This window comes from Camelus ferus, chromosome 36 (genome assembly GCF_009834535.1).
Source record: "Camelus ferus isolate YT-003-E chromosome 36, BCGSAC_Cfer_1.0, whole genome shotgun sequence".
Lineage (NCBI taxonomy): Eukaryota > Metazoa > Chordata > Mammalia > Artiodactyla > Camelidae > Camelus > Camelus ferus.
In genome coordinates, this window is record NC_045731.1 from 13809646 (window position 1) to 13825018 (window position 15373).

The window sequence follows — 15373 nt, forward strand, 5'->3', positions numbered from 1 at the left end:
GGGAGCACAGCTCCCGGTATGGTGGAATTTAATAATGCAGCGAGTCCTTTTTGAATAGGAAATAACTCTTAAAAGTTTCTTTTCATGTAATTCCAGGCTCAGTTCAGTGAGATCCTTCTGCAATCTCTTGAATTTATGTCTTGCTTCCCCTTAAAGGCTCGCTAGGCTTTGCTATCTGGGCTCCCACAGCAGGGCTGCGAGATTGCAGTCTCTCCGCGTTCCTTGCAGAATATATGGCCAGCAGACAGTCTAAACAAGAAGGCAGAATAAATGCATAGGAGACAGTCATGGGGAATTGGTTCCAGGTCCGCTGCAAATACCAAAATCCTCCAATGCTCAAGTCCCTTATATATAATGGTGTGGTACAGTTGGCCACCCCTGCGGAAGGATGCGGTGCCTGCAGCCATAAAGGGCTGGCTGTCATTTAAAAACAACACCACCACCTTATTTACTTAGTGGATCATTTTTAATAGCAAAGTTTATTCAGTATTTTGGACCAGATAGTATTTACATAAATTATCCCATTTAATTCTATGTCACTTTCTCAGCTACTATTATTATCCCCACTTTACAGATGAGGAAACTGAGGCTTACAGGGGTTTAACAATTTGCTTCTTGTCTTACAGTTGCTAAAGGGCAGAGCCAGGATTGAATCAAAGCTGGTATTAAAGACATCCTTTGTTCCTTCCCTTGTGTGGGGGCAAACAGAACCTCTTGCATAGGTGTTTGGGGCCAAAAAAAATCTTATTTTTACTACATATTTTCAATCACATTGGGGATTACTTACGGCTACCGTGGAAAGGAGGTGCACTCAGCTTCCATTAGACATGTGCACTTCTCAGTAAACAACAAAGCAGATTCTATCAGGATCATTCTATCAGGATGCCATGTTTTAGTATGGAAAGAATAGGGTCCTTAAAAACGCATGGCCTTTGGCTTTATGGATGCGGAAGGGAACACCTCCACAAGGTATCACTTAAGAGTGCAACTGGTTTCTCTGATAACATTCACCAGGGTCAAATCCTATTGTTAAATATGATCACGGACGGTTGCAAGGCTGAGCAGTTGGCTTCTTCACATCCCTGTTGCATTGCTGGCATATCTGTCTTGAAACACATCGAGCTGTGTTTGGCTGAACTAATAAATAAAAGGGGAGAGAGACCCCCCCGGGTCATCTCTGGGAGAGGCTGTTGGTCCAGGGCTCCAGGTACCATAGCTTAAAAGGTGCAGGGGAGAGGAGGCTAGAGCAGATGAGTTCCACAGACCCCTGTAATCAAGACAGCGTGTCTTTCTATAAACGCCTCAGTCCAGAAGTCAGCTGACCCTCAGACACACTCTGCATCCAGAGCAACTTGCTGGAACCTGTGCGTACACTTGCATCCTCCTGTCCTTTATGTATCTGGGATGACCCTGCGTTTGCTTAGCCTGTATCACTGACATTTCTCATACTGACAAAAATTAGAGGAAGAAGCACCGTGCAGAGGACCCCCGCTTTGTGCCGGATCTCTTTTCCTAGTCTAGTCCTCTTGAAACCCCTTCATTAACCCTATTTTTTCAGATAAGGAAACCGAGGTACAGAATCTATGGTGGGAATTCATCTTGCGATACACATGTTTACCAAATCATCACGTGCACACCTTAAACTTGCACAATGTTACATGTCAATTATATCTCAATAAAATTGGGGGGAAACTACAAATCCTTTAAAAACAAAACACTGAGGCACAAGAATTTTTCAATGATTTTTTTTTTTTTTTTGGCACAACATTGGCAGTGGTTCCCACCTTTTGGTGTGTGTGCATGTATGTGCGTGTGTGTATCACCTAGAAATGTTTTTTCTTGTGGGACATTTTGCAATATAGCAGTGGTGCTCAAACTTTGAGTATATGAACAGTCACCTAGAAATACTTGAAAAATATACATATCTAGACCCCTTGACCAGCATATCTTGTGCGGAGGAAGGAGGAAGTAGGGAACTTTGCATATATTGAATACAGGAATGAACGGCACACAGTGGTACTGACCCAGGGCGGAGATGAGACTCCTGGCACTCCACTTGGACACCTCTAACTACACAGGTGGGAAGAGGATTTTTTTTTTTTTTTTGGAGACGATATTGCAGGTAACCATAAAAAAGATGGCCGTGAGAGATGTATTAAGGGTTTTGGCGTGGACTCTTTTTCTGGAGCTTCAACTACAGGCCAGATCACTGAATACCACAGGGAGGGAGCGTGGATTGTGTGTCTATATCAAGGGGGGAGACTGCTCAGGCTACCATGTAGCTTGAGGGTTGTGACTTTCTGGGATGAGAGAATACAGCTGGATCACTTTGGAGGACCTGAGAATTGCTCCCATGCCTCACTGGCAGACCCTTAACCCGAAGTAGAGACTGATGCAGACTTTCAATCTTAAAATCTACCCTATAAATTTTAACCAAGTCACAAGAGGAACCTGGCAGAAGAGGGTGAACTGAACTACACTCACTCCTTCCCACAGCAAAGTGATCCTTTACAAAGCCCAGTAGTCTTTCTTCTATGGTCCATTTGTCAGTGAATTGCAAACAATTTTATTTAAATGTTCACATTTTCCCATGTTTACAGGAAATCATAAACTGTAACACTAATTGTTTCCTTCAGCAAACTGTTTAGTTATTTTTCATTTAAATATAATGTTTTTCATATTGTCATTTTATTTTATTTTTTCTTGTTTTAACTGAAGTACAGGCAGTCACAGTGTGTCACTTTCTGGTGCACAGCATAATGTTTCGGTCACACATAACACATACATATATTCGTTTTCATGTTCTTTTTCATTATAGGTTACTACAAGATACTGAATACAGGTCCCTGTGTTACACAGAAGAAAGTTGTTTTTTATTCTATTTTATAAATTGTAGTTAATATTTGCAAATCTGCATTGCCAAGATATGAAAGCAGCCTAAGAGTCTATCAACAGATAAAGATGTAGTGTATGCATATACAATGGAATGCTACTCAGTCATCAAAAAGAACAAAATCTTGCCATTTGCAGCAACGTGGATGGACCTGGAGGGCATTATGCTAAATGATGTAAGTCAGACGGAAAAAGACAAATACTGTATAATATCACTCATATGTGGAATCTAAAAAAAATAGAGCAAACTAGGGAATATAACAAAACAGAAGCAGACTCACAGATGTAGAGAACAAAGTAGTGGTTACCAGTGGGGAGGGGGCATGGGAAATACAGGCCTTGGGGAACGGGAGGTAGGATCTACTGAGTGTTAGACAGGCTACAAGAATGCAATGTACAACATGGGGAATAGAGCCAATATTTTGTAATAACTATAAATGGATCTTAAGGTTTAAAATTTGCATTAAAATTTTTTAAGTAAAAATCTAAAAATAAATATTTTTAATTAGAGATGAGAAGCTGGAGGAAAACCCATGGTGTTTCCTCACAGGACAAGGATTTCTGTGTCTGGGTGTGTATCTCTCTTCCCATCCCCTGAAATGATTAACTGGACAGGAACAGGAAGGTGAGACAGGTACCTTCACAGGAATGAAGCCAATCTTGCCCGTGAAATCAGAGACAGCTCCCTGTTGTGGTTGGAAGCTTTCACCTCCAAGTTCTGCACCCATCTTCCCCGGTGGCCTGAGTCAGAGACCGCTGGATTCTTCGCACACCTTGTGTGATCTGACTTCCATGACGATACTCGGAGGTGCTCATTATTATTCTTACTTTTTATGAGAAAAGACATTTAAAGGTAAAGTCCCTTTTCCCAAATCACAACGTTCATTTATGGCAGAAACACCGATTCCACTCAGGCCATCAGTCATTGGTTTCCAGATGAAAAATTGCTTCTCTCCTCCCCCCGACCTGAATTCCTGACGTTAGGGATTAATTTTCACAAGAACACAGTTACTCAGCAAGTCTGTTGAGAACTGCAGAGAGGGATCAACAACAAGAACAGTCCTTTCACTAGGATGGTTATGAGAAGGCTTCCTGCCTGAGCTTTAGGGCATCTGGGGAGGGTCTGGACCTCCACGCGACTTGGTGTCCATCAATCTGAGTCTTACTTCTCACTCCCCACGACTGAGGAGTGGAAGGAGTGTGTAAAATCACCATCTATGAATGGCTAGGAAGGATTCAAGCATCATCCACAGAGGAAAACTGAAGCACGGAAGCAGTGCGACACGCCTCCTAGGAGCCAGGGTCACCGTGGACCGAGCAGGAGGGAGACACATTAGTGAACTTACTTTCCAATCAGAAATCTGTCATCGCGGCGCGCTTGGCCATCTTTTGCTCCTTCCTTCTTCATCAGAAAGGTAGCCGGGGAAGCGGCGAGGGAAGCTTTCTCTATGGTAGTTTCTGGTAACTGAAAGTTTATCAGAGACGAGAGGTTCCTGTCACAATTGTGTCTGTTGGTGCGTAGGTTCCCTGATTCTGGTCGTAAGTGTTATGTTCACGTCTGGAAATGGTGTCTGATTCCTTTTTGTACTTTCTTGTGGGAATTTCAAATATACCTAGAAGTTACAATGAAAAAAAAAAAAACTTTGTTTAAATGAATTAGAAACTGAGAGATATACTTGGGACTTAGAAAGACAGGTTTAAAACTTCTACACACCAAGCAATTTGAAGAAAAAATTACTCACAGTTACCCAGAGTCTAGCCTTGACTAAGGGAGAATTACCCTCTCCCTTGAGAACTGCCCAATATATGATACAGAATATCGACAAGAAAATAGGATATCTTTCTCCCAGCTTAGCCCACTATTTTGGTTATCTAAAATATTTAGGTTATTTCAGACGTCACAAACATAAGCTCATCCAATTTTAAAAATAACTTATTTTCCCTTATGTTTCATGTTAGAAAAATGTGTTTACTAAGGAGCTACAAAAAGTTGATGAACTTCTATATATAAAACAGGTAAACAGCAAGGTCCTCCTGTACAGCACAGGGAACTATATCCAATACCTTGTAATGGCCTATAATGAAAAAGAATATGAAAAGGAATATATATTTATGTATAAATGAATCACTATGCTGTACACCAGAAGTTAACACAACATTCTAAATCTGCTATACCCCAATTAAAAAAAAGAAAAAGAAAGAAAAAGTTTGGTAGTTGATGGATCAAATCTTACATATACATATATGTGATGTAATCAGACACATATACAAGATAGGATTATTTTAAAATATGTGCAGACTGGGAGTTCGAAATTTGTAGATACTGACAGGTATATATAGAATAGATAAACGAGATTATACTGTGTAGTACAGGGAAATGTATGCAAGATCTTGTGGTAGCTCATGGTGAAAAAGAGTATGAAAATGAATATATGTATGTTCATGTGTAACTGAAAAATTGTGCTCTACACTGGAAATTACAACACTGTAAACTGACTATAACTCAATAAAATAAAATTTTAAAAAAATAAAATAAATATTAAAATATTTAATTCTCCTAAACGTAGAATTAAGCATGCGTATTGAATTAGGTCACATCCCTGATGAATGATGGCCGTGTACTGAGGCGCCAGCCCTGGGGAGGGACTGCCCTGATCCGTTTGCATTCTCGTGTCCTCCAAACTTCTGGGAGGCGTTCTTGCTCTCGTGTCGCCTAGACACAGCACCATGACAAGCAGGCGATGTGCTGACCGGACTCTATTCAGAGACAGAAACCAGTCACGAAGAGGCCATGACCAAGGGCTTTCCCAGCCGCCTTTCAGTATTTCCCCTGAGCTGTGTTGACACCAAGTCCTACATCTCATAGACGTTATGTCTGAAGAGGCGGGATAGAAAAGCCTTGGTGTTTATTCTGAACTTGAATTTGTACGACCTGTGGCACCGCTTATTATCGGGCCGCCCCTGCGTGTCCCACGTCAGACTGGTTCCTGGCTGAGTGCTGAGTGAGTGCTACCCAGTTGTCTTCACCTGTTTGGGCTGCTATAACAACATGTGGTAAACTGGGCAGCTTAGAGACAACAGCAGTGTGTTTCTCCTGGGTCTGGAGGCTGGGAAATCCAAGATCCAGTTTCCAGCAGATTTTGTGTCTGGTGAAGGCCCACCTCCTGGTTCTAAAAGACGGCCATTTTTTGCTGTGTTGTATCTTCATATGGTGGAAGGGACAACCAGGAAACTCAGTGGGTCCCTTTATAAAGGGCCCTAATCTTATGATCGAATCACTTCCTAAAGGCCCCTGCCGTCTGTACCCTCACAGTGGGCGTTAGGGCTTAACCTGTGTGTATGGGGGCAGCATATGCACCCGTCAGTCAGAAGAAAGAAAAGCCACTAGGCTCAGACTGAAAGCTGGCTTCAGCTCTGCAGGAGGGTTGGGGCAGGAGTAGCACTGAAAGTGTTTTCTGTTGTTCGCTGGGATTTGGGGTTTGTTTTTTGGTTTGGGTTTTTTTGTTCGTTCAGTTTTTTTTTTGGGGGGGGGCCTTTCAAGGTGATTTTCAACCCAGTCCAGCCCCTCCCTGACCAAGCCCCAGTGGTGCATCGGCACTAACTCATATTGACTCACAAAAGCCGATGGTGTGTTTCTCTTCTCAAGGCTGCTTTCAGTGGTGTCACGTGGCAGCTTGAAATCAGCCAGGATGGGAGCATTTGTGCCCAGGACATGAGCAAACGCTACAAACTGTGTTTTTGTTTTTTTCCAGACAGTGAGTTAGCTGTTAAGCATTTTCCAGCCTACCACTTCCGAGCTACACTTCCCTTCACTCAGCAGCAGAAACCACGAGTTCTCTGCCCCTTCAGCACAAGCCATTACCATCACCAAAGCCAAAACCAATGACGCTGGGCATGCAGGGTCGTCTTACAAGAATCAAGCAGCAGATGACTGTTCATAACTTAAGTTTCTAAACATACTCTAATGCCCCGTCTAACCACCTAGAGGAATGTCTTGTTCAGCACAGAGTTCCTTCTTAATTTTTCTCTGTCATACTTTCCTCCCAGAGGTCTAAGAATTCTCTAAGGTTCTATTTCTTTCTTCATTCCGTAAAGCCATGGCATGTCTTCACAGCCTGGCAACTGTGCAGAGGTGGAAATGTGAGGAATTACGGAACTTTGTGCCCCAAGGTTCAAGCCCACTCTAATATGAACGAACTTTTAAAATTCTACCTTAGGAAACTGATGTGTTGACTTAAAAATCCTTTTTTTCAATGATCTGGAAGCTATCAAGGGTATGACAAACAGCTTTTTGTTTGTTTATTTAAAAGGGGCAAAGTTCCTCTGGGTTTCCTATGAGCTCCACCTAGGAAAGTGAGAAATACTTCGTTTTACACACACACACACACACACACACACACACATTTTTTAAGGTAACGTGTTACACGACATGTATAAACTTGTTATGTTTCCTTGTGACTGGATGTGCGTAGTGTATAGTTTTGATTCTGTTACTGTGTTTTTACCTAAATTCTTTCAATCAGAGCTGAATTTCCCACAAGATTTTGGCCAGGGCGAAAGAGAGTAAGTGAAACAGCGTTTTCTTTTTTTCTGCCTGACTACTCTGTTTTAAGTGGCAGGCAATGTTGCCTCTTTCTTTTTTCCCCACAGGGTCCGTGGAAGAAAAAGAAGAAATTACGTGTTGACTGATGTGGAGGCAGGAATTGACTTACAAATGGAAACAGACAAGCTCAGAGATCCACATTGTTGTGAGACAGCCCTAAAAAGACCGCTAATGATCAGGCATTGCTGCTCGCAGGATCCCCGAGCTGAGCAAACATGACTTCAAAGGAAGCTGTAAGGGCTAAATTAAATAAAAATCCAGCGAAGGATACCAGAGTGGCAATGTCTGGATCAAAATGAGCCCATCGCATTCTCCGCCAAGGGACATTACTTCTGTTCCTCGCACTCTGGGTTTTCAGATGTAGAATCTTTATGGTTCTTGAGAAAGTCCACATTTGGAATGCACCATTTCTGTGATTTTCACTCCCTCTTCAAGGAAAGAAAGTCATGCTGCTTCTGATGACAGAGCTTTGGTAATTCGCAGCTTTGGTGTGGCTGTTAGACGTCCGTATCAGCCTTCGTGACAACTGTGCCAATGGCTGCGTGTTGAAGGCTTGCCACCTGCACTGGACCGAATTTTATTAGCGTGTAGACTATCTGGAAAGATTACAAACCTGTAGTGGAGGATGGACATTAATACTTCATAATTTTTTTTCCTTTATCTACTATTTAGAAATTAATTTTAGTTTTTCTTTCATTCTTCAAAGAGTATTTTTTAAATTTTTCTATTTTATTAGGTAGAATTGTTACAGTGTGACAGCACATATGCAATATATGGCATGTAAATACATATACACAATGTACTGCACATGTTTTTAACAATTTACATATATGTACTGTGCATTGTTCCTGAGAACGTTTAGAGCTTTAGCTTTTTAAACTTACATAGTTGTCAAAAGAATAAAGCCAACCACAAAATAAGAATTAATTCGAGAAGATATATACACCCTGCTGTTAACAACAACGTTCTTTACAATATCAAGTTGGAAGTCACAAACTAGATGTATAAGGTAATCAGAACTTTAACCCATCGGTCTGAGAGCTAACATGCTTAATCCGTATGTCCTACAGAAAATCATATCCTTTGACTTCACATTCTAATAATAAGCTCTGTTCTGTTAAATCACGTATTTAAGGCTTAAATCTGTCAATTATTCAATGCTTGTGGCTCAGCCTCACTCCCACTCTTCTAAACTCTGACCTGAACTGTGGAGACTGGGGTATTGAAAAGTACATTTCCCAGACTCTTAACCCCTCACTTCTTGTGGGACACACCTCTAGGGGGTGAGAAGGCAGGAGGCGGGGAGAGGCTTCTGCTCCTGGCTCCTAAGCTGTCTGACCTCATCCGGCGGGGAGCGCACGGGGAGCCTGAGGTCGCAGCAGCGTGACAGTGATTCTTGCAGCTCCAACAGCGAGGCTTACAGGTGGCGACCCGGCGACTGTATCACTTGATCTAGAGAGATTATTTTTCTCCTCTTCTTTCCCCCTTGTTTTTGTAAACGATGGTTGACATGAACGGTCCTCTTCGTACTATAGAATATAAGAACATATGTTCCTGCTTGGATCCAGACTGAAACTGGGATGGTGCCAGATGACTGACTCTCACATATTGGAAAGTGGGATTGGTTATCTTATCTCATTGGATTTGTAAGTAGAAGTGACTTCATTGACATCGGTAAATGGGGTTTTTGAGAATCCAAAGACAGTCATGGCATTCCAAGTACTTAAGTTATCATCAGTGGTGGCTTGAAATAAAGCACAACTTGAAGGTAAGAGAGCAGATCTTAAGTGTTCTCAGCACACTGGGGAAAAAAAAAGTAACTGTATGAGGTGATAAATGTGTGAATTAACTTGGTTGTGGCCATCATTTCACAATGTACATTATATCAAACCATCACATTGTATAACTTAAATACATACATTTTAAATTTGTTAATTATACCTCAACAAAGCTAAAATTTTTTAAATTAAAAAAACAAACAAAGGTAAGGCAAAGGCACTTGACCATGAGAGTAGTAATGATTACAAAAAGGACCATGTGACTAACTGGACATTTCTTACCATATTGGAGAAATTACAGAAAGAAACGGCAGGTCCAGGGCCCTAAATTCTCAAGACATAGAACTGGATATATTCTCTAATGATCCCCAAATAATAATTTTTTCCTTTTATAGATAGAATTGATATTGTTGAAAATAAGAACCGAAATTGTTCCTGTGATTTAGATTGAATTGACATCTTTACCAAACCTCTCGCGTTTAGTGTGCTGTGTGACCAGAAAGGGACCTGACATTTGAAGTCAAGATACTTAGCTGCACTTAGATAAACTCAACAACCTTGTGTCCCTGAACCCCCTTGAGCCCCACTTTCCAGAGGAGCTCATCTTTCCTTTTCTTTCTGATGAAACTAGCCTCCCTGTAGTCACCTCACCTGAGGCAGCTGTCTCCGAAGGAGATGCTGACTCTTTTCATAACTACTCCTGACTGTGCTTAGACCGACTGGGGTCAGACCCCATTGTGCTTCACGGGGAAAAAAAGGGGGGGGGGGATTTAACCTGGAGAAGATGGTTTATGCACTTAAAGAACAGCAGGGTCTTTGCTAAGTTATATAAAGAAAAAATACGATATAATGTGTGAAAATTAATTTTAACAATAGTCCACCAAAGAGGAAAAGAATAATGTTAGATCTGAGCTATAATGTTGACAAGGATGTAGGTACTCACTGGAGCTGATGGGCTCAATGTATTAGCCTGAAGAGTTCAAAACAGTTCTAACAGTTTTCTTGGTTGGTTGAGAAAAGCTTCAAGTCAGTGGTAACTTATCGTCTATGAAATTTAGATACCAGAGTCGACAGAGAGAACAGATAGAAGGAAGGAATCCTAACATGTAAGGAGACAGAAATATTGCCGTTGATTTTTCATGGAGCAACCTGTCCGCCTTCTCTCCCCTCGTTCTCCAGCATGTTCCCTGATAGCCCAGAAGGCGATTCATTTCACTAAGACAACCGAAGTCGCATCCATGAGAGAAACACACCAGCGTCCTTATAAAGCTTAGTGCTGGCTTTCCTCCATATGCTGGGATGATAATTGAGGATGGCAATATTGAAAGAGGCTTCCTGACTTCAGTGGGAATAATGGAATAGCACGCTGGCAGAGATCCCGGCTCCCTGCTTAATTGTCAGATATAAGGTGATTGCAGTTGCTGTAAGGTGGGACAGGGTCTGAGTGAGTGATCATCACCTTGAGATATTTTATGTTGGCTAACTTATCATGGTGTCCCTAGGAATAAAATAGACAGATCTCCTACCAAAGTATTATTTGATCTATAAAATCAGAAGGGGAAAAAAAACCCAAACCTTTAGATCTGGTAAATAGAGACAAGACGTGAATTTACACAATCGGGTGTCATACTTCTCAGCTTGTTCCCAGAGCAAAGTCATTTCAGACTTGGATTCCTCTCAATGAAGACATAGCGAGGATCCCGGAGGAAGGAACGTAAGACAGTGCCACAACTATATACTGTTGATCATCCTCAAAAGTCTGTCAAAAGAGATCTGTGTCATAAGGAGGCTATCTGAGCACTGGCCAAAGAGAAATTTTCAGATAATTCAGGAACTGTTAGCCACCAACTCTTGGCTGATGCTAATAGTGGAGACCTGAAATGATACCATGCTCCTCTGGCAAGGGTCAGGCTTGATGAAGATCTAGTAAAAAATGGAAATTTGGCCTAAAAGTAGCTCTGAATGAGTACGGTGTTTCTGCAACCCACTGTATGATTTTTTTTCCCCTCCAATTTTTAATGCACGGTGGGTACAAACACATCCTACAATTGAATTGCCACATAGGTTCACTGATCAATGAATGTGGGGCATACTGGAGCAAATAAAAAAGGACCAGGTGGAATGCAAGGGACTTCCCCTCCATTCCAAAACAGTAAATCCAAGTCAAAAATGCAATGCTGAAAAAAATTAAAGAAAATAGGATCACCGTTACAAACAGGGGTGGTGAGTTTTACCACATCCTCTTTGAACCTGCCTGCTTGACCCACGCAGGAGGTGATTGGATCTCGGAAAATAATTTTCAATTATAAATTGAATCAGATAATTACCCTAGTCATTCATATAAAAACATATATTCCTTTTCATATTCTTTTTCATTAAAGATTATTACAAGATATTGAATATAGTTCCCTGAGCTATACAGACGAAATTTGTTTTTTAATCTAGTTTTATACATAGTGGCTAACATTTGCAAATCTCAAACCCTCAAATTTATCTCTTCCCACCCCCTTTCCCCTGGCAACCATAAGAGTATTTACTATGTCTGCAAGTCTGTTTCTGTTTTGTAGATGAGTTCATTAGTGTCTTCTTTTTTCATTTTTTTTATATTCGACATATGAGTGATGCCATATGGTATTTTTATTTCTCTTTCTGGCTTACTTCACTTAGAATGATGATCTCTTGGTCCATCCATGTTGCTGCAAATGGCATTATTTCATTATTTTTTATGGCTGAGTAGTGTTCCATTGTATAAATATACCACAGCTTCTTTATCTAGTCCTGTGTTGATGGACATTCTGATTTATCCACCACTCTGGGGCTCATTATGAGTTCGTATTCTCTTTTTTTTGCTGATGGAGACCTGCTTCAAGGACGCACAGCTTTCCCTTGACCCAAGGCCTTCCCTGATGCCATGGAAGATCAGTAGCTCCAAGTAAGAATGCCTTTGCTCTTGGTGTCATATTCAAGTCATTACAACAGTATGAAGATTTCCCCTATGTTTCTTGTAAGATTTTTATAGTTTTGGTTTTTTGTCTTTGATTTATGTTCAGTTAATTTTTATATGTAGTACAATATAAGAATCTCAATTCTTTCTTTTGCATGTGGATATTCATTTTCCCCCAGGATCATTTGTTGAAAAAAAAAAAAAAACCGTCCTTTCCCCGTTTAATGGTCTTGGCATCCTAGCTGAAATTCATTTGACTTTATATGTGAGAGTTTTTCTTCTGAATTCTCTATTCTATTTTATTGTCTATATGTCTATCTTCATGCCAGTATCACAGTGTTTTGATTACTGTAGCTCTGTAATAAGTTTTGAAATCAGAGCATGTGAGGCCCTCGACTTTGTTCTTTTCAGGATTGTTTTGGCTGCTCTAGGGCCCTTTGAGAGTGTATATGAAATTGGGGGTGGATTTTTCTATTTCTGCAAATAAGGCTACTGCGATTTTGACAGAAATTGCATTGGATCTGTAGATCACCTTAGGTCATATCAACATCTTAACAATGTTAACTGCCTCTAATCCATGAACACTAAATGTGTTTCCATTTATTTATGTCATCTTCAATTTTTTTTTCAATGATGTTGTGTAGTTTTCAGTGCACAAGTCTTTTGTTTCCTTGTTTAAGTTTATTCCCAAGTATTTTCTTTTTGCTGCTATTGTAAATGAAATTGTTTCTTAAGTTCTTTTGTTTTTTTTACTATTGTTCATAGCTAGCATGTAGAAAAGCAACACATTTTTGTATGCTGATTTTGTATCCTGCAACTTTGGTGAATTTGTTCAATAATTTTAAACGTTGGAGGGGGGATCTTTAGTATTTTCTACATATAAGAACGTTTCCCCTTTACACAGATAAAATATATATGATTTCTTCATTTCCAATTTGGATACTTTCCATTTATTTTTCTTGCCTAATTGCTCTAAGACTTCAAATACTATGTTGTAGAGAAAAAGGTAAACATTGACATCTGAGTCTTCTTCCTTAGAGAAAAAGCTTTTTTTTGACCATTGCTAAGACATTAACTATGGGCTTTTCATTTATGTTGTTTAATATTTTGAGGTGATTTCTTTCTATTCCTGGCTTTTTCAGCGTTTTTATCATGAGAGTATTGAATTTTGTCAAATGCTGATTCTTAATACAATCATTTACGTGTTTTTTTTTTTTATTACATTCTGTTAATATGGTGTATCACACGGATGGATTTTCGTATGTTGCAACATTCTTGCAGACCTGGAATAAATCCCACCTAGTCATGGTATGTTGTTCTAATGTGCTATTGAAATCTGTTTGCTAGAATTCTGTGGGTGATTTTTGTGTCAGTATTCATCGGGGATATTGGTCTGTAGCTTTATCTTGGAGCACCTTTCTCTGGCTTTAGTATCAGGGTAATGCTGGCCTCACAGAATGTGTGTAGAAGTGTTCCTAACTTTTCAATGTGTTGGAAGAGTTTGAGGAGGACTGGTATTAACTTGTCTTTAAATATTTGGTAGAATTCACCAGTGAAGCCATGTGACCCTGGGCTGTCCTTTATTGGGATTTTTTTGATTACTGATTCAATCTCTATTGGTTTCAGATCTGCTATTTTCAAGTTTCCTCATGATTCAGTATTCTTAGGATGTGTGTTTTTAGGACATTATCCATCTCATCTAAGTTATCCAATCCATTGGTGTACAGTTTTTCCAGTACTCTTTTTTATATTGAAATATAGTTGATTAAGGATATTATATTAGTTTTGGTTACACAAAATAGTGATCCAATTTTTTATAGATTATATTTCATTTTATAGACTACAACACTTAAAGTTATTACATAATAATAGCTATATTTCCCTGTGTTACGTAATGTATCTTTTTTGCTTACTTATTTTATACATAGTAATTTGTGTCTCTTAATATGCTACCCCTATCACATCCCTCTTCCCCTCCCTTTCCCAACTGGTAACCAGTAGTTTGTTCTCTGTATCTGTGAGTTTGTTTCTGTTTTGTTATATTCATTCATTTATTTTATTTTTTAAATTCCACATACAAGCGATGACATACAGTATTTGTCTTTCTCTTTTGACTAAGTGTAATGCTCTATACCAGCTTTGATGAGAGCTTTTGTCATGAATGGATGTTAAATTTTGTCATCTGTTTATTCCTGCATCTAATGAGGTGATCATGTGACTTTTATCCTTCTTTTTGTTCATGTGGTGTATCACATTGATTGATTTGTGGATATTGAGCCATCCCTGCATCCTTGGAATGCATTGCTACCCTGCTTTCTTATCATTTCCGTTTGCATGAAGAATCTTTTCCGTCGCCTTACTTTTGGTCTTTGTGTATCTTTAGCTCTTAAGTGAGTCTCTTATAAGCAGCATATAGACCATCTCAGGTTTTTGTTTTGTTTTGTTTTGTTTTTTGCCCGTTAGCTACCCTAGGTTTTTTTGATTGGAGCACTTAGTCCATTGATGTTTAAAGTAATTATGGATAGTTATGTACTCATTGCCATTTTATTACTTGTTTTCAGGGTGTTTTCGTAGTTCTTCTCTGTTCTTTCCTTCTTTTAGTTTCTTCCCCTGTGGTTTAATGATTTTCTTTAGTAGTATGCTTGTGTTCCTTTCTAGTTTTTGTGTGTCTACTGTAGGTTTTTGATTTGTGGTTACCATGGGGCTCATATATGTTAACCTGTAACAATATCTACTTGTTTTTTTTTTTCTTTTTTTAACTTTTTTTATTGAGTTATAGTCATTTTACAATGTTGTGTCAAATTCCGGTGTAGAGCACAATTTTTCAGTTATACATGAACATACATATATTCATTGTCAAATTTTTTTTCACTGTGAGATACCACTATATCTACTTGTTTTAAATAGGTAATCTTTTAAGTTCGACTGCATTCCAAAAGATCTACCTTTTTGCTCCCTTACCCCATACTTTTGTTTATGATGTCATATTTTACATCTTCATTTTTATCCCTTTACTGATTATTATAATTACAGTTGATTTTACGAATTTTTTTCTTTTAATCCTTTTACTGGTTTATTTCAGTGGTTGATCCTCAGTCTTTATTATATCTACCTTTACTAGTGGGATTTTTTTTCTTTCTGACTGATACTACTGTT